Source organism: Sciurus carolinensis, chromosome 19, assembly GCF_902686445.1.
Source record: "Sciurus carolinensis chromosome 19, mSciCar1.2, whole genome shotgun sequence".
NCBI lineage: Eukaryota > Metazoa > Chordata > Mammalia > Rodentia > Sciuridae > Sciurus > Sciurus carolinensis.
In genome coordinates this window covers 16255291-16267725 of record NC_062231.1, presented here as the reverse complement: position 1 = coordinate 16267725, position 12435 = coordinate 16255291, and positions in this window count along the sequence as shown.

Sequence of the window (12435 nt, the reverse complement as noted above, 5' to 3'; positions counted from 1 at the left end):
TAATGACACAGTATAGCATCTTCCACACCAGGAAACTTTCCAAAAGGAAAAGCATAAACATAAGACAAGCTAATCTGGATCCTGTCTGTGTCATTTATGAGGCAGAATTAGAGCTGTTTTCTTCAATGATGGCACTTTCCAGAAGACCAAGTCATCTGCCCACAACTGGGCAGTTATTTGAAAAGCCCGGATGTGAGCGAGTACCTGGCATGTATTAGTGTCAGTCTTTGTTTCTCTGAAGGGCAAAAAGGGGGTTACAGACATATACACACCCCTTAGCTCCCAGACATCTGGCTCTCCTGCATTCGATGGAGATGTTTCAGGAAAAGGTTTGAAAATAGACAAAATGGCAGACGCTATAACCCTGCACGGAATGACTGACCTAAATCAGGGCCAGGTGTGACTTCATGAAAAGAACTTTCTCAGGTTCCTGAGGACCTGCTCGCACAGCACCTTCCATCACTGCCCTGCCCTGGCATCTGGACATTGCAGCACAGAGTAGGCTTTTTCTTTCTTTCTTTCTTTCTATTTTCCCCCCAGGGATTGGACTTAGAGGCACTTAACTACTGACCCCCATCTCCAGCCCTTTTTTGCATTTTATTGAGAGACAGGGCCTCACCAGCCTCGCTAAATTGCTGAGGCTGGCTTTGAACTCACGATCCTCCTGCCTCAGCCTCCTGAGCCACTGGAATTATAGGCGTATGCCATCACACCCAGCTAGTTGAGGCTTTGTCTAACCAGGGCCCTCTTACAGCAACCCAGGGCTCCCCAGTTCTTCTTATGGTTTCTAGATAGGAAACGGCTAAGACCTGAGCTTTACCACACCCTGGCACGAGACAAGCTGTCCCTAAGCCCTTTAAAATATCCATCTATAAAATGGGCTGATCGCGTCTCAGGTGGAGCAAATGGGTCAGCAAAGAGGTAAGAGCTGTGTGACTTATAAAGAGCTCTAGTCACACACCAGCTGGTAGGGACCTTCCCCTAATCTGGCTTAAGAGTAACATTCTTCTGGTAACACGGAAGGGGATGATTCAGGCAGGCTCAAATAGTTTTGTGAACTGTTAAGATCAATGAAATCTAACACGTCTCCCCACAAATGAGATAAATAAAAGCAGGGCTGCAAGAATTAGGGAAAGGGGAGTTAAGAGACCCGCTCCCCCAACACACACCACCACCGGCCTCTCACGGCCAGACCCCCAGGGATCCTGGAGAAGAGCCAGGAGAAGTTCAAGACCTACTGAGCCACAGGCTCACCCCTGACTAGGACCAGCTTCATGAACACAAGACAGGAGGGCCTTTCTGTCCCTCCATGACGGCCAGACCACTCCTCTTGCAAGTCCTTTAAGGAAGGACACCGAGGGGGGGAAAGAAGGTACAGCAGGCAATTTGACAGGAAGGCTGGACTCAGCGAGACCAGGGAGAGGGTGTCGCTGGGGAGTGGGGAGCGCGGGCTTGCCTGACCCCGCCTCCCCTCCTGCGATGCAGGAGAAAACCCCGCCCACCCTCAGTCCAGATGGTACACAGGTGACGAGCAGGAGGCCAAGAAAAGCCGCCCCAGGTTTGTTTCTCTTAACCAACACACTAGATGGATTCAGGGGCATTTTTGCCCAGGAGCTGAAGACGTGGGACGCCTGTCCCACCCCCGAAGCTGAGGTCAGGGAGGGAACCGGGTTTGAAAAGGACCTGGAGCCAACCCCAAGGTGGCCCCTTTCCGCACGATCAACCCCCACCATGGAGCAGGAGATGCCGTCAATGGACAGGTGAACCGTCAGGCACCTGGAGACGACTTGCTGGGTCCTGCTTTGTCCCCAAACTGACCCCGCAGCACTTGCAAAACAAGTTCCAAAACAACAGGGTAGCTTCCTTGGGTGCCTTCACAGATCCCCAGATATTCAGTAGGTGACACAGAAAAATCATAATAGGAAAAACGTCAGCATAGTAACGCAGCCTGGAAAGTCTGTCCGGGGACCTTACCCTGGTCCAGCGTTTTGACTTTCATGGAAGCAGGGGTGGGACCAGAGCGCTTTCTGCCCATGAGGAAACTATGGCAGATGGGTGAGAAGCCCGAAGCCACATGGTGGGAAGCTACAGAGCAGGACGGGGCCACTGCACTTCAGACGATGGAATACGTTCCAACGAGAACTTGTAGCAAGAGTCAAAATAAAATGCCCCAAGACCCAGGCAGAGCCACCCAGAGTCAAGGCACCCGCTGAGGGTCCTGGAGTCCTCTTTCACCCAAATGGCACTGAAAAGGAACGTTCATGGTCCAGAACTCTCCACCACATGCTCTCGTCCCAGGGAGAGGCGACCCGTTGCGGATAGGGGGAGCTAAGCTTTGCAAGTCCTTAAGGAGGCTCTCGGAGGCCACTTTCCTCAAAGGCCTCTCTGGTTTCTCCCAGCAGGAGAGAGCTTCCAGGAACAGAGCCAGGCACTGGAGAACCCCACCACCTAGCTGGGCGAGGAGCCTGGTGTGGGGCAGACAAGCTGCTCGAGTCTGTTCCAGCTTGTGGAGAGTCTGTTCCCTGTGGATCTGCTCTCTACGCTGCAAAGGCTGAGGACCAGGACACAGGTGACCTTGCAGCCTGGCGTGGCACTAGGCTTTGGCAAGGCACTCAGTGTCACTCACCTTGCTACTTCAACTGCCTCCCAGCTGGTCTCCACTCTTGTCCCCCGCTGTGGCCTATGTCCCATGAGCTCATATTCCACATGCATGAGTCAAATCACTCCCTACTTGCAACTTTGTGATTGTTCCCCAAAGGAAAAAAAATCAGACTCCTTAACATGGCCTGGGGGATCTGGCACCTGCAAACCTCCCAGATTTCCAATTCCATCACTCCCTTCCCAGCTCCCTCTGCTCCTGCCACATGGCCCCTTTTTATTGTGCCTGAAATGTAATAAGAAAACCCTGTTTCAACCTCAGGGCCTTGGCACTTGCTGTTCCCCAAACCTGGAACCCTCCATTCTTTCCCACATGGTTACATGACTCTATCTTGCCAACCCAGGATCAGCTGGAAAGTCACCTCTTCTCGGAAGCCATCCCTGACCACCTTATCTGGAAGTCCCCAGTTGTTCTATGTCACATCCCTCTGCCTCATGGTCTTCATAGCACATATCACTTTAAGAGCTTAACTTGTCTTTCATTTATTTTCTCATTCATTGTCATCCCCACCAGAACATAAGCTTCACAAAGCAGAAGATTTATTTATGCTTTTTCCCCCAGTACTTTAAACAGTGCCTGGCACATAGTAGGCAATCAATAACTATGTGCTGGAATGAATAAGTAGGTGTTAATAAAGAGATGACTGGGAGAGGAATTTCTGTATTTAAGTGTGCTTCTGTTTACTGCCTACAGGACTGCCCTCCCAAACTAGCCTGGAAGTTTCTCTAGGGCAGAACGCTGTCTGGTTCATGCCAGAGAACGAGTCTCTACATGAACTCTGTTTTCTCATTCTCTGTCTTCTTGATACACTGGCATCTGGGTCCTTGCTGACAGGAGAGGGACTGCCCCCCCTAGGGCTCAGCAATCCTTCAAGGTAGCAAATAACTTGCCAGTAACCATGCCTCTGATATGCAGACCCACAAATCCTCAGTCCGTACTCCACCCTGGCCTCCTCTCTAAAGTCTCTGCAGGCGACCGCCTTCTCACTCGCCTAACATCACACCAGCTCTGGGATGCCCGCAGCTGTGGGTCACTCCTGTTGCCCAGAGCCTGCAAAGTATTCATACAATCCAGCTCTGCCTTGCCCTCTCCTTCCTTCACCAGAAAGGCTCAGGTGCAGGCTTTCTCCTCGTCCTCTCTGCCTCCTGACCAACCCTGGTGCACAAGCCCCAACACTGTGGCCCCCAGTGGCATGTGAGTAACAATTTTTCAGTGACAGTCGTCTTCTGATCTCTTGGTCTCACCAAACCCGAATAATAAAACCTGCATTTCAATTCAGCTCCTACCCCCAAACAGAGCCCCCCTTCAGCAAATGTTCAACAAAGATCAAAGGAGGAGCCCAGCGAGGTGGTGCACGCCTATAATCCCAGTGGCCTGGGAGGCTCAGGCAGGAGGACTGCAAGTTCAAAGCCAGCCTCTGCAACTTAGTGAGGCCCTAAGCAACTCAGCAAGACCCTGTCTGTAAATAAAATACAAAAAAGGGCTGGGGATGTGGCTCAGTGGTTAAGCACCCCTGGGTTCAATCCCCAGTAACAAAAACAAAAACCAAAAAAGGGCGGAAGTCATATCTCTCTAGTCTACCACACAACCCCCAGAGCTTAGCACAATGCCTGGCACACAGTAGGAGGATGATCCAATGTGTGGAGCCACATTGTAAAACCTGGGTTTAAATGCTGATCTCACGCTCCATGGCTATATAGATTTGGACCAGTTACTAAACTTCTCTGGGTCTTTATGAAAACAATAAACTCAGAGAGTCACCATGACTCTAAGCAAATTCATTTAAGCAAAGTACACCGAAGTGCACAGGGTGCCCAGTCATTACCACATAAATAATGATGCTTTCTTATTTTCCTCACAAGCCAGCTATGAGACGTTAAGATTACTCCCAATACATAGAGGAGGAAACAGAGGTTCTAACAAGCGAAGAAGCAGCTTAGCCCAGCGAGCTTGCGGGGCCAGGAACTGGCAAAGCCACGTCTTGATCATTCATCACATGTCACAATCCAGGGTTCCAAATAAGGGCAGAGAGCTGGGCCTCATCCCCCCATGGGGCTCACCATTCCGGGTTGCTTCTTGTCCTCCACACCTCTCGGTCTTGTCTCTTAGGGGCTGTATCTTAGAGTGAACACACAAACCACACAGCAATAACCTGAATTTCAAGCGTTCAAGTGAAGTTACAATTAATGCCTGTGAAATCATGACTGTATTATGGTTGGCAGAGAGACAGGCAGTTTTACAAAGCCATCTAGTGGGGCTTAGGCCTCAGCTTTCCCCACAACACAGTTTAAACATTTTTATTAGTTGGCAGTGAGGAAAAATCATTAGAGTCTATACAGAACATCGAAATGTCCACACTTTGTTAGAAAATCAGACGGTCCGGCCACACCAGGATCCTGGCTCCCGTGACCACTGCCCACTGTAGCCAGGCCACTCACTCTGACCCGGGACAATGGCGCCTCCATGAAGGTTTCCACTCTCTCTCATTCTCCCATCCGCCCTTCACACCACCTCCCTCTACAGAGGGGCCCCAGGAATCCTACCCGGCCCCCATGCCACAGGAGTCTTATTATCAAATGCCAGTTTCATCAGGCCACACCCTGGCTCAACGCTACCTTCCCAGCCTTGTTTCTCTTCACTGACTACAAAGCCATCTTAAAACACAATCGTATTTTAATGAGCAAGACACACAATGAACAAAGGAAGCATCCATCGAACAAGACTGTAGAAAAGCTAAGAAGGAGCTGAACAGGACAATGAAATGGAAAGTCATTGTGGGTCACCTTGAGATAGATGACCTGGCTGGAAGGCTGTTCTCAGAGGAGGTGGCCTCTAAGCCGAGACCCGAGTGGATAAGCAGAGTTGTCTGATGAGTGGTCCCCATGGCTCATCTAGGTTATATGGTCTATTCCAAAATGGGTTCGGCCCTCGTGTTTCCCTGTAATCACAACCCATGCAATGTGACTTTGTTATCGCTCACACCAAGAGGCTGACACTATTTGCCTACTCCTTACACCAGGAACAGCCCTGTGACCACTTGGTCCAATAGAAAGTTAAGACTATTCTGGGCCCATGGGGTTCATCAGTTCTTTATTATTGTGACCAAAAGACCTGAAGAACAACTTACAGGAGGAAAAGTTTGTTTTGGGCTCAGGGTTTCAGAGGTTGAGTCCATGGTTGGCTGACTGCATTGCTCTGGGCCTGAAGTGGGGCAGAACATCATGGTGGAAGGGTCTGATGGAGGAGAGTTGCTCAGTTTATGGCAGCCGGGAAGCAGGGTGAGACAGTAAGGAACCAGGGACAAAATATAATCCAAGGGCAAACTCCCAGTGACCTACTTTCTTCAGGCACACCCTACCTATCTACGGTTATCACTGCGTAGTCCATTCACAGTATTAATCAATCAAATGAATTAATTCACTGATGAGGTTATCATTTGACCTCTGAGCATCCTTGCATTGTCTGTTACCTGAGCTTCTGGGGGAGACCTCATGTCCAAACCACAACACCAATTGAATTATTTTGGCATCTTTGTTGACAATTAGTTGATAATATGTGTTCAGATATATTTCAGAATCTTCTTTGTTTCCTAATCTATATATATATAGAGAGAGAGATTGCTCAATTGCTACAGTTCTATACAGTCTTGAGATGAGGGAGAGTAAGTCTTCCAACTTTGTTCTTTTTCAAAAATTATCTTGGTTAATTCTAGTTCATTTGTGTTTCCACATAATCTTTAGAATCAGTTCAGCAATTTCTACAAAAGCACCTGCTAGAATTTTGATTGGGATTGTGTAGTCAATAGATCTGCTTGGAAAGAATCAACATCTTGACAATATTGCGTTTTCCAATCCATGAATATTGTATATCACTCCATTTATTTAGATCTTCTTTCACTTATCTTATTGTAGATGTCTTTCATTGCAGAAGTTCTGGGCATCTTTGGTAGCATTTGTTCTTAAGCTAATGACATTGTAATTTTTAGAAATTTTGCTACCAATGTTTACAAATATAATTAATTTTGTTTAGCCTTTCTAGAAGCTGCTTGCACCAGCATCTGAAGTGTTTAGCCAAGGCATTTGTGGAGTCCCCTTCATCTCTTTTCCACTCAGGACTCCACTCTCACTCACCAGTAATTACAGAAGCCCTGAAGATCCTCACTTTCATTCCCACGCCAGAAATTGAATGAAGTTTCTATTGAAGTCTTAGCTAATGCTCATTTCCCTGTGACTGCATCTTGCCTGCAAGCAAAAGACTTACATACTCCAAACTTAACTAGTGCTGATTTGAAGTTCTGACCTTTCCAAGATCTTCTGACTTTAGTGCATTTTTCAGAGACTTTGGGTATTATTTTTTGTACTTTGTCAGAGTTTATATATGTTCTCTGAGAGTAGATTGGCCTTTCAGGAGTCTATTCTTCCATTCCAGAAGGTGGCCTCCCTTGTTTGATTTTAATACCTCTGGTTGAATAAATACTAAAAACATTCCAAAAACTTGCAGAGTGACAAGTGTTGACAAGGACATGGAGAAACTGGAACCCTTGAGCTTTGCTAGTAGGAATGTATTATGTGACCACCATGAAAAACAGTTGTGTCGTTCCTCAAAAAGTTAAACGTAGAATGCTTTATGATGGAGATAGTTCACTTCTAAATACTCAAGAGAATTAAAAGCAAAGACTCCAGAAGGTATTTGTATACCAATTTTTTTTTTTTTCTGTACCAGGAATTGAACTCAGGGGCACTCAACCACTGAGCCACACTCCCAGCCCTATTATGTATTTTATTTAGAGACAGGGTCTCACTGAGTTGCTTAGTGCCTAGCCATTGCTGAGGCTGGCTTTGAACTCGCAATCCTCATGTCTCAGCCTCCAGAGCTGCTGAGATTACAGGTATGTGCCACCATACCCAGCTGTATACAAATATTCTTAACAGCATTATTCACAAAAACCCATAGACAGAAACAACCCAAGTGTCCTTTAACAGGTGAGTCCATGTCTCTAAATAAAAAATAAAAAGGACTGGGGATATGGCTCAGTGGTTAAGCACCCCAGGGTTCAATTCCTGGTACAAAAAAAAAAAAAGAAAGAAAGAAAAACAGGTGAGTGGACAGACAAAATGTGCTATATGCACACAATGGAATATTGTTCATCCTTAAAAAGGAATGAAATTCCAATGTGTGCTATTTTCCAGGGCTGTCATAACTAGATACAACAGACTAAGTGCCATAAGCAACAGAAATTGGTTTTCTGTCATGGTTCTGGAGGCTAGAGAACTCTCAGATCAGGGTATGGCAGGGTTGGTTCTTTCTCAGGGGTCATGAAGGCAGGACCTGTCCCAGGCCTCTCTCTTGGCTTAGATATGGTCACCTTCTCCTTAGATTTTCATATCATGTACCTCTGAACATATCTGGTCCCAGTATCCTCTTCTTTGAAGGACACCAGTCATGTTGGATGAGGGCCCACCCTAATGACTTGATTGTAACTTAATTCCCTCTATAAAGACCTCATCTCCAAATATGATTGCACTCTGAGAGACTGGGGTTTAGGACTTCGACATGTGAATTCTGGGGAACATAGGATGCAATTCATCCCATAACATGCTACAACATGGCTGAGACCTAAAAACATTAAACTAAGTGCAGAAGTCAGATACAAACAGACAAATATGTGATTATATTTACACGAGATAGAAGAAGTAGAGAGATTCATTGAGAAAGAAAGTAGAACAGAAGTTACCAGTGCTGGAGAGAGGAGTGATGGGGAGTCATAATTGAGTGGGTACAAGGTTTCTCTTTGGGATGATGAAAAAGTTCTGGAAATGGATAGTGGTAACCTCAGTGCAATACTGTGAAAGTACTTAATGCCACCGCACTATACATTTAAAGTGGTTAAAATGGTAAATTTTATGTTGTCTGTATTTTATCACAATAAAAAAGAATACTTTTGAACGAAATCTATAAAAAGAAATTATTGCCTGACATTTCTTCTCTTTCACATCTGGCAATTGGTATCACAGCAGAAAGTATTTCTATTTTTCTCATGAGACATTAGAAATCTAGATTTTCTGCAGTTGTTTTTTTCCTCCCTTTGAATTATGTACGTTATACAGGGATACTGACCCTTATTTTATGATAAAAGACAGGTTATTAAAGGCAAAATGAGAATCGGAAAACACCTTCCATTCTAGTTGGAATAAGATGAAATCTTAGAGTTGTTTTAATTGGCATTTCTCTAATTACTAGAGATGTTGAACACTTTTTCATATATTTAGTAATTGCCTGTATGTCTTCTTCTCTAAGTCCAGTTCCTTGACCCATTTACTGATTGGGTTCTTTGTGTTTTGTTGTAAAGTTTTATGAGTTTTTTACAAATTTTGGAGATTAGTTCTTTATCTGAAGTGTGTGTGGAAAAGATTTTCTCCCACTCTGTAGGCTCTCTTTTCACATTATTGATTATATCCTTTGCTGAGAAAAAGCTTTGTAGTTTGAGTCCATCCCACTTATTGATTCTTGCTTGGATTTCTTGTGCTTTGGGAGTCTTATTGAGGAAATCTGGTCCTAAGCCAACATGATGAAGATTCAGGCCTACTTTGTCTTCTATTTGGTGCAGTCTCTGGTCTAATTCCTAAATCCTTGATCCATTTTGACCCTAAGATTTCATCTTTAAATTTCATATTACTCCAATTAGAATGGCTATTATCAAGAACACAAACAATAATAAATGTTGGCATGGATGTGGGGAAAAAGGCACACTTTTAAATTGCTGGTGGAGTTGCAAATTGGTGCAGCCACTCTGGAAAGCAGTGTGGAGATTCCTCAGAAAACTTGCAATGGACCCACCTTTTGACCCAGTTATGCCACTCCTTAGTTTATACCCAAAGGATTAAAATTAGCATCCTACAGTAACGCAGCCACATCAATGCTTATAGCAGCTCAATTCACAATAGCCAGATGGTGGAACCAACCTACATACCCTTCAACAGATGAATGGATAAAGAAACTGTGGTATATATACACAATGGAATATTATTCAGTCATAAAGAATAATATTATGTCATTTGCTGAGAAATGGATGGAATTAGGGAATATCATACTAAGTGAAGTAAGCCAATCCCAAAAAACCAAAGGCTGAATGTTTTCCCTGATAAGTGGATGATGATATATAAGGGGCTGGGATGGGGGTGAGAGAAGAATGGAGGAACTTTAGATTACATAGAGGGAAATGAGAGGGAGGGGGAATGAAAAATGGTAGAATGAGACAGACATCCTTACTCTATGTACATGTTTAGTTACATGAATGGTATGAATCTATATCGTGCACAACCACAGAAACAAAATGATGTACCCCATTTGTGTACAATGAATCAAAATGCAGTCTGTAAAAAATAAAAAGAAAACACCTTTTGGACAAATATTTTTTCTTCACATATTTTATTGGTGCATTACAGCTGCATATAATGTGGGATTTTTTGTTACATATTCATACATGCACACAATATAATTTGGCCAATATCATTCCCCAGTATTTCCCTTTTCCATTCCCACTTGGTCTCTTTCCTCTTCTGATTGTCTTTTGATTTTCATGAGATCCCCCGAACACCTTTCTTTTCCTTTTTCCTCTCTAGTTCCCACATATGAGAGAAAAGATATGACTCTTGACCTTGAGTTTGACTTATTTCACTTAACATAATGGTCTCTAATTCCATCCATTTTCTTGCAAATGACATAATTTCATTTTCTTTATGGTTGAAAAAAACTCCATTGTGTATATATACCACATTTTCTTTATCCATTAATGAACATCTAGGCTCGTTCTGTAGTTGGGTTACTGTGAATTATGCTGCTGTAAACATGGATATGACTGTATCACTGTAGTATGATGACTGTAATTCTTCAAGATCAATACCTATGATGGTTCCATACCTAGTCTTTTGAGGAACCTACATACTGATTTCCATAGTTACAAACACAACAACAGTATATGAGTGTTCCTTTTTCTCCACATCCACTCTAGCATTATTGCCAAACAAATCTTTAAAAAATGAAGTCAAGTCATATTTTCAACTTGAATAGAGTCATCAATAAACCAGTATTTAATTTAAATGGTCTACTTGAAGTTTTTGACATGGTTGGCCAGGTGTCTTTTATTTCCAATAAAATACCATCTTTGGAGATGTCAACTTAGCAGATACATTTTCATCTGAATTAAAGTTAAATTAAAATTAAAATTAAAAATCCTTATAGAGTCCCGAATGCTTGGCCCTCTGATCTTAACATATGAGGACAGGGAATTCTGTGGACAGTACTTGCAGGCTTTTAAAGCAATTCTTATGGTCTTCATTTGATATTGACAACAACCTTGAGAGATTTACTACCCATCAAGTAGGTGAGAAAATAGAGGCTCTGTCATACTTCAGGAGGTGATATTGCTTTTGAGTTATACAGAATATATATCTGTATTATAAGTTTTGAATAGTTGCTTTATGATCTTTTATCAATAAATTATGTAACTTGGGACAAGTAACCCTCCTTCCTTATACTCAGGTTTTCCTAGCTGTAAAACAGGGAATAATAGAAATATTCTGGAACATAATAAGTACTCAATAAATATGGGACAGTATTATTATAGTAGTCAGGATTATTCCTAAATTCTCAGCTATTTATAAAATGCCAAATCACATTATTATGTATTTTATCTGCCCATATCTCTGAAGATATATATTACCTAACAAAACCACCTCAGCAAATTCTGCAAAATAGATTTTCTTATCCCCATCTTATAAATAACAGGGGAAACTGAGGCTCTGAAACATTAAGTTATTTTCCAAAAGTTTCACCAATACCAGTTTATTGGTTTTGAAGTCCAGACTTTTAGAGAAAGTTGTGACCTTGAAGACCCAGATCCAATACCAGTTTCTGACTGTAGGATATGCTTGGTCTTCTCCAGCCTGTGTCCTCACCTGAAAGATGGGACCATCTAGTCCTCTACACACTTTCCAGGAACCAGTAGCTAAAGAAGCACTTTGTCATGATTAAAGTCTAAATCTAGCAAGGCCTGTATTCAGGCTTCCTGGGGAGAGGAGATGGTCCAAGTCTGTCCTGTCTGTAGCAGTGTACCCTGTTCTGAGCTCTTTGGCTGGATACAGTGTGTGCCCAATTAAAAGTAGCTGGATGAGTTGGGCAAACTAATTGCTTCTCCAAGAACCCCTTCTTCTGCCAAGTCAGGGTTTCTGAGAGCAGATGCTTCCTGAATTATCTCCAAACTCCTAATAACCTTGTAAGTCTCAGAACAAGAACCTGTGGATGGTTATAATATATGCTCCTTGTTCATCTGGAATTCTGAAGAATAAAGACAAATGCCAGATTCCAAAGGGCTTAGGACACAGCTGCATATTAGGAATGGGGTGTCTTCCCCCAAACTGGGCCCAGCCTGTCCACAAGGCCCTCTCTATCAGGAGGGTAAATCTATCCAATGGAAGTAAACTTCTGAAGTTTACTTAGAAAAATAAATGTCAATATCATTTATGACCTTACTCTGCCAGCTCCGAGCCCTGCCACTCTGCTGAAGCCCACACATGCGCGGTGAAGCAAGGCATCCCAAGTCACTCCTTGACTCCCCTGTGGCCATCTCTCTATTGAACTTGAATTATTTTCTGTTTTACTCAGCAGAGCTTAAATGCTCAGCAGACATCAGTTTGTCCCTGAGGACTTAGACCTGGAAAATTGAAGCAAACCCTCCAGAGGCAGCCATGTACTTAGTTGCAGATGAAGATGCAAAG